A 13,441-nucleotide genomic window follows, 5' to 3' on the forward strand; every position below is an offset into this window, starting at 1 on the left:
GCGTCTGACCCTGGGCGCCCTCTCCCTACAAACACCCAACGCCTCATTCCCAGACTTATTCTCCCTCTCCCTTCCATCAGCCAGTGTGGGGGGGGAAATTATAGGCGCCATACCACGCCAATGAGACGCGTCGGCTGTAGCCTCAATAGTCACAGCACAAGACCCCCAGGCTGCATCTTCCTCTACTGTAGGCCACCCGGGCGCCTGTAAAGAGAGGAGCCCCGCTTGAGAGCTCCTGCCCCCCCCCAACCCTGTGCCCCCATCTCCCCCTGATGCCGGGGCCATTGACACAACCAAATCCACTTCTAGGCTAGCCCCCGTGCCATGTCCCGCCTCGTTCCCCAACTGTCCAGACCCCCGCGGCACCTTGGCTACGCCCTCCGCTGGTGTAGGGTGCCCAGATGCCGGTAGAGAGGAAAGCTCTCCTTGAGAGCTTTGCCCCCCGGGCAACCCCATGCCCCCCACACCCGGGTCCTTCAGCACAACCTGTAGCTGACTGTCCAAGACTGTCTCCCCGTCAGACAGCTCCCCGTGCTCCATCTCCTCTTCCGCACTCTCTTCCCCTCCACTTTCCTCACTCTCCAACGATACAGCCCTTGAGTCTGGGTCAACTGAGAGGGCACCCCCTCCCACCTGCTCCTCCTTACACACACAATTTCCCTTTCTATTACCACACTCTCTGCATTTAATCACAGCCACACACTCCCTTGCATAGTGTCCCTGCTTCCCGCACTTCCGACAGAGGAAGTCAGGACAGTCCCTCACTATATGTCCAGGCTGGATGCACAATCTACACACCTTTAATTGTCTGTCATGGATGACTCGGAAATATTCAGCACCCTTTTCAGTGTCAAAACGTGTGGACCAAGGCAAGGACCGTACTTCCTTGTTAAACTTCACCTTAACAAACCGTGTACCCTCACATATGGTCATCCCAGGCCACTTCCTCCTTGCAATCGGCGAAACTGCCTCCACACCCAGTCCGCAAGCTTCTTCAGAATCTCCTCATCCGTAATGTACACTGGTAGACTCATAAAGGACACCACCATCTCATCTGCAGTCAAGTCTTTTGCGACGACGCTGGTCCCCCTTATCCTAAAACCATCCAACAATCGCCTCTTCCCGTTGGGGTGATTCATCGTTACTTCATATTGGTTCAATGAGAGGTAGCGACATCCCAAGACCAATCCACATACACTCTGCATCGCCCTTAGCATCTCCATCATCGGGATTTTCTCCTCTCCCACAAGCTCCACAGCCACTGACAACTCCCTGCAGTAGCTCGGGCCACCATCCGCAACCTTGTCCTCCTTCTCTCTTGTTGCTCTCTCCGCAGTCACCGGTCTCCCGCCTAGTACGTCCTCCGATGTCCTCTTCGCCACACAACCACCATCCGTCACCGCAGCAGGAGCCGTGTTCCGTTCCATGCCGTCTTCCATTCGAGTTTTCGAAACCGCGTGAGACATCGAAAAAAAACCGAACTAAAGTATACTAATACTCCCCCAAACAGCAAGCTGTCGGGGGAATAAACGACTAGACGCAAAACTAACCAAAAAAATATCTATAAATACTTGATTTACCACCAAAAGAATCCTCGCTCCAACACCGTCCTCCTCTCACCACTCAAGCACACCAAACACTTCCTCAATGGGCGTATCACTTCCTCAATGGGCGTGTTCAGGGTGGTATGGCCGTAAGCAATTAGTGCAGGCGCAAAACCAGGTTTTATACAGTAGCACATAAGGAGTGAGAAAGCTGCTGAGGCTCGACGTTACACTCTTACAAAAACAATCATTAGTTAGATATAAACGGCAGTAATTGATTCAGTAGGACTCCTTATCCATGTAAACGATCATTGTGACATCTGAATTCATTAATTATCTGAAATACACTGCGTGTGCGTGTGATGTTAAATGTTTGAACCAAGGTTAACGGTTAAAGTGTCAGAGAATGGGTGGTGATTTTTTGACGTCCTCCCATGATCTGAAGTGAGCGTGCGTGTTTGTGTTGGTGAAAGTTTAAGAAATGTACAACTGTCGGTTCAGCTCTCTGGTGCTCCCTGCTGGCAGTATCACTATACTGTCCTCATGTTTCACAAAAATAGTTTTGAGAGACGTTGTCAGTTTTTGTATGTTGCTTAAATCCTCCAAAGCGGTTGGCAGTAAACATCAGGTCACGGTACGCCACGGTAGGCCACGGAGTCAATGAGCTCGAGTTGAAAAAGAAAAAGCTTACAGCACCTGGTATTCCCAGGCGGTCTCCCATCCAAGTACTAACCAGGCCCGACCCTGCTTAGCTTCCGAGATCAGACGAGATCGGGCGTGTTCAGGGTGGTATGGCCGTAAGCAATTAGTGCAGGCGCAAAACCAGGTTTTATACAGTAGCACATAAGGAGTGAGAAAGCTGCTGAGGCTCGACGTTACACTTTTACAAAAACAATCATTAGTTAGATATAAACGGCAGTAATTGATTCAGTAGGACTCCTTATCCATGTAAACGATCATTGTGACATCTGAATTCATTAATTATCTGAAATACACTGCGTGTGCGTGTGATGTTAAATGTTTGAACCAAGGTTAACGGTTAAAGTGTCAGAGAATGGGTGGTGATTTTTTGACGTCCTCCCATGATCTGAAGTGAGCGTGCGTGTTTGTGTTGGTGAAAGTTTAAGAAATGTACAACTGTCGGTTCAGCTCTCTGGTGCTCCCTGCTGGCAGTATCACTATACTGTCCTCATGTTTCACAAAAATAGTTTTGAGAGACGTTGTCAGTTTTTGTATGTTGCTTAAATCCTCCAAAGCGGTTGGCAGTAAACATCAGGTCACGGTACGCCACGGTAGGCCACGGAGGCAATGAGCTCGAGTTGAAAAAGAAAAAGCTTACAGCACCTGGTATTCCCAGGCGGTCTCCCATCCAAGTACTAACCAGGCCCGACCCTGCTTAGCTTCCGAGATCAGACGAGATCGGGCGTGTTCAGGGTGGTATGGCCGTAAGCAATTAGTGCAGGCGCAAAACCAGGTTTTATACAGTAGCACATAAGGAGTGAGAAAGCTGCTGAGGCTCGACGTTACACTTTTACAAAAACAATCATTAGTTAGATATAAACGGCAGTAATTGATTCAGTAGGACTCCTTATCCATGTAAACGATCATTGTGACATCTGAATTCATTAATTATCTGAAATACACTGCGTGTGCGTGTGATGTTAAATGTTTGAACCAAGGTTAACGGTTAAAGTGTCAGAGAATGGGTGGTGATTTTTTGACGTCCTCCCATGATCTGAAGTGAGCGTGCGTGTTTGTGTTGGTGAAAGTTTAAGAAATGTACAACTGTCGGTTCAGCTCTCTGGTGCTCCCTGCTGGCAGTATCACTATACTGTCCTCATGTTTCACAAAAATAGTTTTGAGAGACGTTGTCAGTTTTTGTATGTTGCTTAAATCCTCCAAAGCGGTTGGCAGTAAACATCAGGTCACGGTACGCCACGGTAGGCCACGGAGTCAATGAGCTCGAGTTGAAAAAGAAAAAGCTTACAGCACCTGGTATTCCCAGGCGGTCTCCCATCCAAGTACTAACCAGGCCCGACCCTGCTTAGCTTCCGAGATCAGACGAGATCGGGCGTGTTCAGGGTGGTATGGCCGTAAGCAATTAGTGCAGGCGCAAAACCAGGTTTTATACAGTAGCACATAAGGAGTGAGAAAGCTGCTGAGGCTCGACGTTACACTTTTACAAAAACAATCATTAGTTAGATATAAACGGCAGTAATTGATTCAGTAGGACTCCTTATCCATGTAAACGATCATTGTGACATCTGAATTCATTAATTATCTGAAATACACTGCGTGTGCGTGTGATGTTAAATGTTTGAACCAAGGTTAACGGTTAAAGTGTCAGAGAATGGGTGGTGATTTTTTGACGTCCTCCCATGATCTGAAGTGAGCGTGCGTGTTTGTGTTGGTGAAAGTTTAAGAAATGTACAACTGTCGGTTCAGCTCTCTGGTGCTCCCTGCTGGCAGTATCACTATACTGTCCTCATGTTTCACAAAAATAGTTTTGAGAGACGTTGTCAGTTTTTGTATGTTGCTTAAATCCTCCAAAGCGGTTGGCAGTAAACATCAGGTCACGGTACGCCACGGTAGGCCACGGAGTCAATGAGCTCGAGTTGAAAAAGAAAAAGCTTACAGCACCTGGTATTCCCAGGCGGTCTCCCATCCAAGTACTAACCAGGCCCGACCCTGCTTAGCTTCCGAGATCAGACGAGATCGGGCGTGTTCAGGGTGGTATGGCCGTAAGCAATTAGTGCAGGCGCAAAACCAGGTTTTATACAGTAGCACATAAGGAGTGAGAAAGCTGCTGAGGCTCGACGTTACACTTTTACAAAAACAATCATTAGTTAGATATAAACGGCAGTAATTGATTCAGTAGGACTCCTTATCCATGTAAACGATCATTGTGACATCTGAATTCATTAATTATCTGAAATACACTGCGTGTGCGTGTGATGTTAAATGTTTGAACCAAGGTTAACGGTTAAAGTGTCAGAGAATGGGTGGTGATTTTTTGACGTCCTCCCATGATCTGAAGTGAGCGTGCGTGTTTGTGTTGGTGAAAGTTTAAGAAATGTACAACTGTCGGTTCAGCTCTCTGGTGCTCCCTGCTGGCAGTATCACTATACTGTCCTCATGTTTCACAAAAATAGTTTTGAGAGACGTTGTCAGTTTTGTATGTTGCTTAAATCCTCCAAAGCGGTTGGCAGTAAACATCAGGTCACGGTACGCCACGGTAGGCCACGGAGGCAATGAGCTCGAGTTGAAAAAGAAAAAGCTTACAGCACCTGGTATTCCCAGGCGGTCTCCCATCCAAGTACTAACCAGGCCCGACCCTGCTTAGCTTCCGAGATCAGACGAGATCGGGCGTGTTCAGGGTGGTATGGCCGTAAGCAATTAGTGCAGGCGCAAAACCAGGTTTTATACAGTAGCACATAAGGAGTGAGAAAGCTGCTGAGGCTCGACGTTACACTTTTACAAAAACAATCATTAGTTAGATATAAACGGCAGTAATTGATTCAGTAGGACTCCTTATCCATGTAAACGATCATTGTGACATCTGAATTCATTAATTATCTGAAATACACTGCGTGTGCGTGTGATGTTAAATGTTTGAACCAAGGTTAACGGTTAAAGTGTCAGAGAATGGGTGGTGATTTTTTGACGTCCTCCCATGATCTGAAGTGAGCGTGCGTGTTTGTGTTGGTGAAAGTTTAAGAAATGTACAACTGTCGGTTCAGCTCTCTGGTGCTCCCTGCTGGCAGTATCACTATACTGTCCTCATGTTTCACAAAAATAGTTTTGAGAGACGTTGTCAGTTTTTGTATGTTGCTTAAATCCTCCAAAGCGGTTGGCAGTAAACATCAGGTCACGGTACGCCACGGAGTCAATGAGCTCGAGTTGAAAAAGAAAAAGCTTACAGCACCTGGTATTCCCAGGCGGTCTCCCATCCAAGTACTAACCAGGCCCGACCCTGCTTAGCTTCCGAGATCAGACGAGATCGGGCGTGTTCAGGGTGGTATGGCCGTAAGCAATTAGTGCAGGCGCAAAACCAGGTTTTATACAGTAGCACATAAGGAGTGAGAAAGCTGCTGAGGCTCGACGTTACACTTTTACAAAAACAATCATTAGTTAGATATAAACGGCAGTAATTGATTCAGTAGGACTCCTTATCCATGTAAACGATCATTGTGACATCTGAATTCATTAATTATCTGAAATACACTGCGTGTGCGTGTGATGTTAAATGTTTGAACCAAGGTTAACGGTTAAAGTGTCAGAGAATGGGTGGTGATTTTTTGACGTCCTCCCATGATCTGAAGTGAGCGTGCGTGTTTGTGTTGGTGAAAGTTTAAGAAATGTACAACTGTCGGTTCAGCTCTCTGGTGCTCCCTGCTGGCAGTATCACTATACTGTCCTCATGTTTCACAAAAATAGTTTTGAGAGACGTTGTCAGTTTTTGTATGTTGCTTAAATCCTCCAAAGCGGTTGGCAGTAAACATCAGGTCACGGTACGCCACGGTAGGCCACGGAGGCAATGAGCTCGAGTTGAAAAAGAAAAAGCTTACAGCACCTGGTATTCCCAGGCGGTCTCCCATCCAAGTACTAACCAGGCCCGACCCTGCTTAGCTTCCGAGATCAGACGAGATCGGGCGTGTTCAGGGTGGTATGGCCGTAAGCAATTAGTGCAGGCGCAAAACCAGGTTTTATACAGTAGCACATAAGGAGTGAGAAAGCTGCTGAGGCTCGACGTTACACTTTTACAAAAACAATCATTAGTTAGATATAAACGGCAGTAATTGATTCAGTAGGACTCCTTATCCATGTAAACGATCATTGTGACATCTGAATTCATTAATTATCTGAAATACACTGCGTGTGCGTGTGATGTTAAATGTTTGAACCAAGGTTAACGGTTAAAGTGTCAGAGAATGGGTGGTGATTTTTTGACGTCCTCCCATGATCTGAAGTGAGCGTGCGTGTTTGTGTTGGTGAAAGTTTAAGAAATGTACAACTGTCGGTTCAGCTCTCTGGTGCTCCCTGCTGGCAGTATCACTATACTGTCCTCATGTTTCACAAAAATAGTTTTGAGAGACGTTGTCAGTTTTTGTATGTTGCTTAAATCCTCCAAAGCGGTTGGCAGTAAACATCAGGTCACGGTACGCCACGGTAGGCCACGGAGGCAATGAGCTCGAGTTGAAAAAGAAAAAGCTTACAGCACCTGGTATTCCCAGGCGGTCTCCCATCCAAGTACTAACCAGGCCCGACCCTGCTTAGCTTCCGAGATCAGACGAGATCGGGCGTGTTCAGGGTGGTATGGCCGTAAGCAATTAGTGCAGGCGCAAAACCAGGTTTTATACAGTAGCACATAAGGAGTGAGAAAGCTGCTGAGGCTCGACGTTACACTTTTACAAAAACAATCATTAGTTAGATATAAACGGCAGTAATTGATTCAGTAGGACTCCTTATCCATGTAAACGATCATTGTGACATCTGAATTCATTAATTATCTGAAATACACTGCGTGTGCGTGTGATGTTAAATGTTTGAACCAAGGTTAACGGTTAAAGTGTCAGAGAATGGGTGGTGATTTTTTGACGTCCTCCCATGATCTGAAGTGAGCGTGCGTGTTTGTGTTGGTGAAAGTTTAAGAAATGTACAACTGTCGGTTCAGCTCTCTGGTGCTCCCTGCTGGCAGTATCACTATACTGTCCTCATGTTTCACAAAAATAGTTTTGAGAGACGTTGTCAGTTTTTGTATGTTGCTTAAATCCTCCAAAGCGGTTGGCAGTAAACATCAGGTCACGGTACGCCACGGTAGGCCACGGAGTCAATGAGCTCGAGTTGAAAAAGAAAAAGCTTACAGCACCTGGTATTCCCAGGCGGTCTCCCATCCAAGTACTAACCAGGCCCGACCCTGCTTAGCTTCCGAGATCAGACGAGATCGGGCGTGTTCAGGGTGGTATGGCCGTAAGCAATTAGTGCAGGCGCAAAACCAGGTTTTATACAGTAGCACATAAGGAGTGAGAAAGCTGCTGAGGCTCGACGTTACACTTTTACAAAAACAATCATTAGTTAGATATAAACGGCAGTAATTGATTCAGTAGGACTCCTTATCCATGTAAACGATCATTGTGACATCTGAATTCATTAATTATCTGAAATACACTGCGTGTGCGTGTGATGTTAAATGTTTGAACCAAGGTTAACGGTTAAAGTGTCAGAGAATGGGTGGTGATTTTTTGACGTCCTCCCATGATCTGAAGTGAGCGTGCGTGTTTGTGTTGGTGAAAGTTTAAGAAATGTACAACTGTCGGTTCAGCTCTCTGGTGCTCCCTGCTGGCAGTATCACTATACTGTCCTCATGTTTCACAAAAATAGTTTTGAGAGACGTTGTCAGTTTTTGTATGTTGCTTAAATCCTCCAAAGCGGTTGGCAGTAAACATCAGGTCACGGTACGCCACGGTAGGCCACGGAGTCAATGAGCTCGAGTTGAAAAAGAAAAAGCTTACAGCACCTGGTATTCCCAGGCGGTCTCCCATCCAAGTACTAACCAGGCCCGACCCTGCTTAGCTTCCGAGATCAGACGAGATCGGGCGTGTTCAGGGTGGTATGGCCGTAAGCAATTAGTGCAGGCGCAAAACCAGGTTTTATACAGTAGCACATAAGGAGTGAGAAAGCTGCTGAGGCTCGACGTTACACTTTTACAAAAACAATCATTAGTTAGATATAAACGGCAGTAATTGATTCAGTAGGACTCCTTATCCATGTAAACGATCATTGTGACATCTGAATTCATTAATTATCTGAAATACACTGCGTGTGCGTGTGATGTTAAATGTTTGAACCAAGGTTAACGGTTAAAGTGTCAGAGAATGGGTGGTGATTTTTTGACGTCCTCCCATGATCTGAAGTGAGCGTGCGTGTTTGTGTTGGTGAAAGTTTAAGAAATGTACAACTGTCGGTTCAGCTCTCTGGTGCTCCCTGCTGGCAGTATCACTATACTGTCCTCATGTTTCACAAAAATAGTTTTGAGAGACGTTGTCAGTTTTTGTATGTTGCTTAAATCCTCCAAAGCGGTTGGCAGTAAACATCAGGTCACGGTACGCCACGGTAGGCCACGGAGGCAATGAGCTCGAGTTGAAAAAGAAAAAGCTTACAGCACCTGGTATTCCCAGGCGGTCTCCCATCCAAGTACTAACCAGGCCCGACCCTGCTTAGCTTCCGAGATCAGACGAGATCGGGCGTGTTCAGGGTGGTATGGCCGTAAGCAATTAGTGCAGGCGCAAAACCAGGTTTTATACAGTAGCACATAAGGAGTGAGAAAGCTGCTGAGGCTCGACGTTACACTTTTACAAAAACAATCATTAGTTAGATATAAACGGCAGTAATTGATTCAGTAGGACTCCTTATCCATGTAAACGATCATTGTGACATCTGAATTCATTAATTATCTGAAATACACTGCGTGTGCGTGTGATGTTAAATGTTTGAACCAAGGTTAACGGTTAAAGTGTCAGAGAATGGGTGGTGATTTTTTGACGTCCTCCCATGATCTGAAGTGAGCGTGCGTGTTTGTGTTGGTGAAAGTTTAAGAAATGTACAACTGTCGGTTCAGCTCTCTGGTGCTCCCTGCTGGCAGTATCACTATACTGTCCTCATGTTTCACAAAAATAGTTTTGAGAGACGTTGTCAGTTTTTGTATGTTGCTTAAATCCTCCAAAGCGGTTGGCAGTAAACATCAGGTCACGGTACGCCACGGTAGGCCACGGAGGCAATGAGCTCGAGTTGAAAAAGAAAAAGCTTACAGCACCTGGTATTCCCAGGCGGTCTCCCATCCAAGTACTAACCAGGCCCGACCCTGCTTAGCTTCCGAGATCAGACGAGATCGGGCGTGTTCAGGGTGGTATGGCCGTAAGCAATTAGTGCAGGCGCAAAACCAGGTTTTATACAGTAGCACATAAGGAGTGAGAAAGCTGCTGAGGCTCGACGTTACACTTTTACAAAAACAATCATTAGTTAGATATAAACGGCAGTAATTGATTCAGTAGGACTCCTTATCCATGTAAACGATCATTGTGACATCTGAATTCATTAATTATCTGAAATACACTGCGTGTGCGTGTGATGTTAAATGTTTGAACCAAGGTTAACGGTTAAAGTGTCAGAGAATGGGTGGTGATTTTTTGACGTCCTCCCATGATCTGAAGTGAGCGTGCGTGTTTGTGTTGGTGAAAGTTTAAGAAATGTACAACTGTCGGTTCAGCTCTCTGGTGCTCCCTGCTGGCAGTATCACTATACTGTCCTCATGTTTCACAAAAATAGTTTTGAGAGACGTTGTCAGTTTTGTATGTTGCTTAAATCCTCCAAAGCGGTTGGCAGTAAACATCAGGTCACGGTACGCCACGGTAGGCCACGGAGGCAATGAGCTCGAGTTGAAAAAGAAAAAGCTTACAGCACCTGGTATTCCCAGGCGGTCTCCCATCCAAGTACTAACCAGGCCCGACCCTGCTTAGCTTCCGAGATCAGACGAGATCGGGCGTGTTCAGGGTGGTATGGCCGTAAGCAATTAGTGCAGGCGCAAAACCAGGTTTTATACAGTAGCACATAAGGAGTGAGAAAGCTGCTGAGGCTCGACGTTACACTTTACAAAAACAATCATTAGTTAGATATAAACGGCAGTAATTGATTCAGTAGGACTCCTTATCCATGTAAACGATCATTGTGACATCTGAATTCATTAATTATCTGAAATACACTGCGTGTGCGTGTGATGTTAAATGTTTGAACCAAGGTTAACGGTTAAAGTGTCAGAGAATGGGTGGTGATTTTTTGACGTCCTCCCATGATCTGAAGTGAGCGTGCGTGTTTGTGTTGGTGAAAGTTTAAGAAATGTACAACTGTCGGTTCAGCTCTCTGGTGCTCCCTGCTGGCAGTATCACTATACTGTCCTCATGTTTCACAAAAATAGTTTTGAGAGACGTTGTCAGTTTTTGTATGTTGCTTAAATCCTCCAAAGCGGTTGGCAGTAAACATCAGGTCACGGTACGCACGGTAGGCCACGGAGTCAATGAGCTCGAGTTGAAAAAGAAAAAGCTTACAGCACCTGGTATTCCCAGGCGGTCTCCCATCCAAGTACTAACCAGGCCCGACCCTGCTTAGCTTCCGAGATCAGACGAGATCGGGCGTGTTCAGGGTGGTATGGCCGTAAGCAATTAGTGCAGGCGCAAAACCAGGTTTTATACAGTAGCACATAAGGAGTGAGAAAGCTGCTGAGGCTCGACGTTACACTTTTACAAAAACAATCATTAGTTAGATATAAACGGCAGTAATTGATTCAGTAGGACTCCTTATCCATGTAAACGATCATTGTGACATCTGAATTCATTAATTATCTGAAATACACTGCGTGTGCGTGTGATGTTAAATGTTTGAACCAAGGTTAACGGTTAAAGTGTCAGAGAATGGGTGGTGATTTTTTGACGTCCTCCCATGATCTGAAGTGAGCGTGCGTGTTTGTGTTGGTGAAAGTTTAAGAAATGTACAACTGTCGGTTCAGCTCTCTGGTGCTCCCTGCTGGCAGTATCACTATACTGTCCTCATGTTTCACAAAAATAGTTTTGAGAGACGTTGTCAGTTTTGTATGTTGCTTAAATCCTCCAAAGCGGTTGGCAGTAAACATCAGGTCACGGTACGGTAGGCCACGGAGTCAATGAGCTCGAGTTGAAAAAGAAAAAGCTTACAGCACCTGGTATTCCCAGGCGGTCTCCCATCCAAGTACTAACCAGGCCCGACCCTGCTTAGCTTCCGAGATCAGACGAGATCGGGCGTGTTCAGGGTGGTATGGCCGTAAGCAATTAGTGCAGGCGCAAAACCAGGTTTTATACAGTAGCACATAAGGAGTGAGAAAGCTGCTGAGGCTCGACGTTACACTTTTACAAAAACAATCATTAGTTAGATATAAACGGCAGTAATTGATTCAGTAGGACTCCTTATCCATGTAAACGATCATTGTGACATCTGAATTCATTAATTATCTGAAATACACTGCGTGTGCGTGTGATGTTAAATGTTTGAACCAAGGTTAACGGTTAAAGTGTCAGAGAATGGGTGGTGATTTTTTGACGTCCTCCCATGATCTGAAGTGAGCGTGCGTGTTTGTGTTGGTGAAAGTTTAAGAAATGTACAACTGTCGGTTCAGCTCTCTGGTGCTCCCTGCTGGCAGTATCACTATACTGTCCTCATGTTTCACAAAAATAGTTTTGAGAGACGTTGTCAGTTTTTGTATGTTGCTTAAATCCTCCAAAGCGGTTGGCAGTAAACATCAGGTCACGGTACGCCACGGTAGGCCACGGAGTCAATGAGCTCGAGTTGAAAAAGAAAAAGCTTACAGCACCTGGTATTCCCAGGCGGTCTCCCATCCAAGTACTAACCAGGCCCGACCCTGCTTAGCTTCCGAGATCAGACGAGATCGGGCGTGTTCAGGGTGGTATGGCCGTAAGCAATTAGTGCAGGCGCAAAACCAGGTTTTATACAGTAGCACATAAGGAGTGAGAAAGCTGCTGAGGCTCGACGTTACACTTTTACAAAAACAATCATTAGTTAGATATAAACGGCAGTAATTGATTCAGTAGGACTCCTTATCCATGTAAACGATCATTGTGACATCTGAATTCATTAATTATCTGAAATACACTGCGTGTGCGTGTGATGTTAAATGTTTGAACCAAGGTTAACGGTTAAAGTGTCAGAGAATGGGTGGTGATTTTTTGACGTCCTCCCATGATCTGAAGTGAGCGTGCGTGTTTGTGTTGGTGAAAGTTTAAGAAATGTACAACTGTCGGTTCAGCTCTCTGGTGCTCCCTGCTGGCAGTATCACTATACTGTCCTCATGTTTCACAAAAATAGTTTTGAGAGACGTTGTCAGTTTTTGTATGTTGCTTAAATCCTCCAAAGCGGTTGGCAGTAAACATCAGGTCACGGTACGCCACGGTAGGCCACGGAGTCAATGAGCTCGAGTTGAAAAAGAAAAAGCTTACAGCACCTGGTATTCCCAGGCGGTCTCCCATCCAAGTACTAACCAGGCCCGACCCTGCTTAGCTTCCGAGATCAGACGAGATCGGGCGTGTTCAGGGTGGTATGGCCGTAAGCAATTAGTGCAGGCGCAAAACCAGGTTTTATACAGTAGCACATAAGGAGTGAGAAAGCTGCTGAGGCTCGACGTTACACTTTACAAAAACAATCATTAGTTAGATATAAACGGCAGTAATTGATTCAGTAGGACTCCTTATCCATGTAAACGATCATTGTGACATCTGAATTCATTAATTATCTGAAATACACTGCGTGTGCGTGTGATGTTAAATGTTTGAACCAAGGTTAACGGTTAAAGTGTCAGAGAATGGGTGGTGATTTTTGACGTCCTCCCATGATCTGAAGTGAGCGTGCGTGTTTGTGTTGGTGAAAGTTTAAGAAATGTACAACTGTCGGTTCAGCTCTCTGGTGCTCCCTGCTGGCAGTATCACTATACTGTCCTCATGTTTCACAAAAATAGTTTTGAGAGACGTTGTCAGTTTTTGTATGTTGCTTAAATCCTCCAAAGCGGTTGGCAGTAAACATCAGGTCACGGTACGCCACGGTAGGCCACGGAGGCAATGAGCTCGAGTTGAAAAAGAAAAAGCTTACAGCACCTGGTATTCCCAGGCGGTCTCCCATCCAAGTACTAACCAGGCCCGACCCTGCTTAGCTTCCGAGATCAGACGAGATCGGGCGTGTTCAGGGTGGTATGGCCGTAAGCAATTAGTGCAGGCGCAAAACCAGGTTTTATACAGTAGCACATAAGGAGTGAGAAAGCTGCTGAGGCTCGACGTTACACTTTTACAAAAACAATCATTAGT

At 45.7% G+C, this 13,441-nt stretch overlaps 18 non-coding genes across 18 annotated transcripts; all 18 read right to left on the minus strand.

Annotated features, from left to right (window-relative positions):
- Positions 1-2,228: 2,228 nt before the first annotated feature.
- LOC130377818 (5S ribosomal RNA) lies at positions 2,229-2,347 on the minus strand. Its single transcript, XR_008894393.1, has one exon. It is a non-coding gene; the product is annotated as a 5S ribosomal RNA (ribosomal RNA).
- A 529-nt stretch (positions 2,348-2,876) lies between these two features.
- On the minus strand, positions 2,877-2,995 carry LOC130377831 (5S ribosomal RNA). Its single transcript, XR_008894404.1, has one exon. It is a non-coding gene; the product is annotated as a 5S ribosomal RNA (ribosomal RNA).
- A 529-nt stretch (positions 2,996-3,524) lies between these two features.
- On the minus strand, positions 3,525-3,643 carry LOC130377842 (5S ribosomal RNA). The gene has a single exon (XR_008894415.1). It is a non-coding gene; the product is annotated as a 5S ribosomal RNA (ribosomal RNA).
- Positions 3,644-4,172: 529 nt separating this feature from the next.
- Positions 4,173-4,291, minus strand: LOC130377710 (5S ribosomal RNA). Its single transcript, XR_008894297.1, has one exon. It is a non-coding gene; the product is annotated as a 5S ribosomal RNA (ribosomal RNA).
- A 528-nt stretch (positions 4,292-4,819) lies between these two features.
- Positions 4,820-4,938, minus strand: LOC130377721 (5S ribosomal RNA). Its single transcript, XR_008894308.1, has one exon. It is a non-coding gene; the product is annotated as a 5S ribosomal RNA (ribosomal RNA).
- Positions 4,939-5,457: 519 nt separating this feature from the next.
- LOC130377733 (5S ribosomal RNA) lies at positions 5,458-5,576 on the minus strand. Its single transcript, XR_008894319.1, has one exon. It is a non-coding gene; the product is annotated as a 5S ribosomal RNA (ribosomal RNA).
- A 529-nt stretch (positions 5,577-6,105) lies between these two features.
- Positions 6,106-6,224, minus strand: LOC130377744 (5S ribosomal RNA). Its single transcript, XR_008894330.1, has one exon. It is a non-coding gene; the product is annotated as a 5S ribosomal RNA (ribosomal RNA).
- Positions 6,225-6,753: 529 nt separating this feature from the next.
- Positions 6,754-6,872, minus strand: LOC130377756 (5S ribosomal RNA). The gene has a single exon (XR_008894341.1). It is a non-coding gene; the product is annotated as a 5S ribosomal RNA (ribosomal RNA).
- A 529-nt stretch (positions 6,873-7,401) lies between these two features.
- Positions 7,402-7,520, minus strand: LOC130377768 (5S ribosomal RNA). The gene has a single exon (XR_008894352.1). It is a non-coding gene; the product is annotated as a 5S ribosomal RNA (ribosomal RNA).
- Positions 7,521-8,049: 529 nt separating this feature from the next.
- LOC130377779 (5S ribosomal RNA) lies at positions 8,050-8,168 on the minus strand. Its single transcript, XR_008894363.1, has one exon. It is a non-coding gene; the product is annotated as a 5S ribosomal RNA (ribosomal RNA).
- A 529-nt stretch (positions 8,169-8,697) lies between these two features.
- Positions 8,698-8,816, minus strand: LOC130377790 (5S ribosomal RNA). The gene has a single exon (XR_008894373.1). It is a non-coding gene; the product is annotated as a 5S ribosomal RNA (ribosomal RNA).
- Positions 8,817-9,345: 529 nt separating this feature from the next.
- On the minus strand, positions 9,346-9,464 carry LOC130377800 (5S ribosomal RNA). Its single transcript, XR_008894375.1, has one exon. It is a non-coding gene; the product is annotated as a 5S ribosomal RNA (ribosomal RNA).
- Positions 9,465-9,992: 528 nt separating this feature from the next.
- LOC130377801 (5S ribosomal RNA) lies at positions 9,993-10,111 on the minus strand. Its single transcript, XR_008894376.1, has one exon. It is a non-coding gene; the product is annotated as a 5S ribosomal RNA (ribosomal RNA).
- A 527-nt stretch (positions 10,112-10,638) lies between these two features.
- Positions 10,639-10,757, minus strand: LOC130377803 (5S ribosomal RNA). Its single transcript, XR_008894378.1, has one exon. It is a non-coding gene; the product is annotated as a 5S ribosomal RNA (ribosomal RNA).
- Positions 10,758-11,280: 523 nt separating this feature from the next.
- Positions 11,281-11,399, minus strand: LOC130377804 (5S ribosomal RNA). Its single transcript, XR_008894379.1, has one exon. It is a non-coding gene; the product is annotated as a 5S ribosomal RNA (ribosomal RNA).
- Positions 11,400-11,928: 529 nt separating this feature from the next.
- Positions 11,929-12,047, minus strand: LOC130377810 (5S ribosomal RNA). Its single transcript, XR_008894385.1, has one exon. It is a non-coding gene; the product is annotated as a 5S ribosomal RNA (ribosomal RNA).
- A 529-nt stretch (positions 12,048-12,576) lies between these two features.
- Positions 12,577-12,695, minus strand: LOC130377811 (5S ribosomal RNA). Its single transcript, XR_008894386.1, has one exon. It is a non-coding gene; the product is annotated as a 5S ribosomal RNA (ribosomal RNA).
- A 527-nt stretch (positions 12,696-13,222) lies between these two features.
- LOC130377812 (5S ribosomal RNA) lies at positions 13,223-13,341 on the minus strand. The gene has a single exon (XR_008894387.1). It is a non-coding gene; the product is annotated as a 5S ribosomal RNA (ribosomal RNA).
- Between the last annotated feature and the right edge of the window lie 100 nt (positions 13,342-13,441).

The sequence above is a fragment of the Gadus chalcogrammus genome, chromosome 23 (genome assembly GCF_026213295.1).
Source record: "Gadus chalcogrammus isolate NIFS_2021 chromosome 23, NIFS_Gcha_1.0, whole genome shotgun sequence".
NCBI classification, from domain to species: Eukaryota; Metazoa; Chordata; class Actinopteri; order Gadiformes; family Gadidae; genus Gadus; species Gadus chalcogrammus.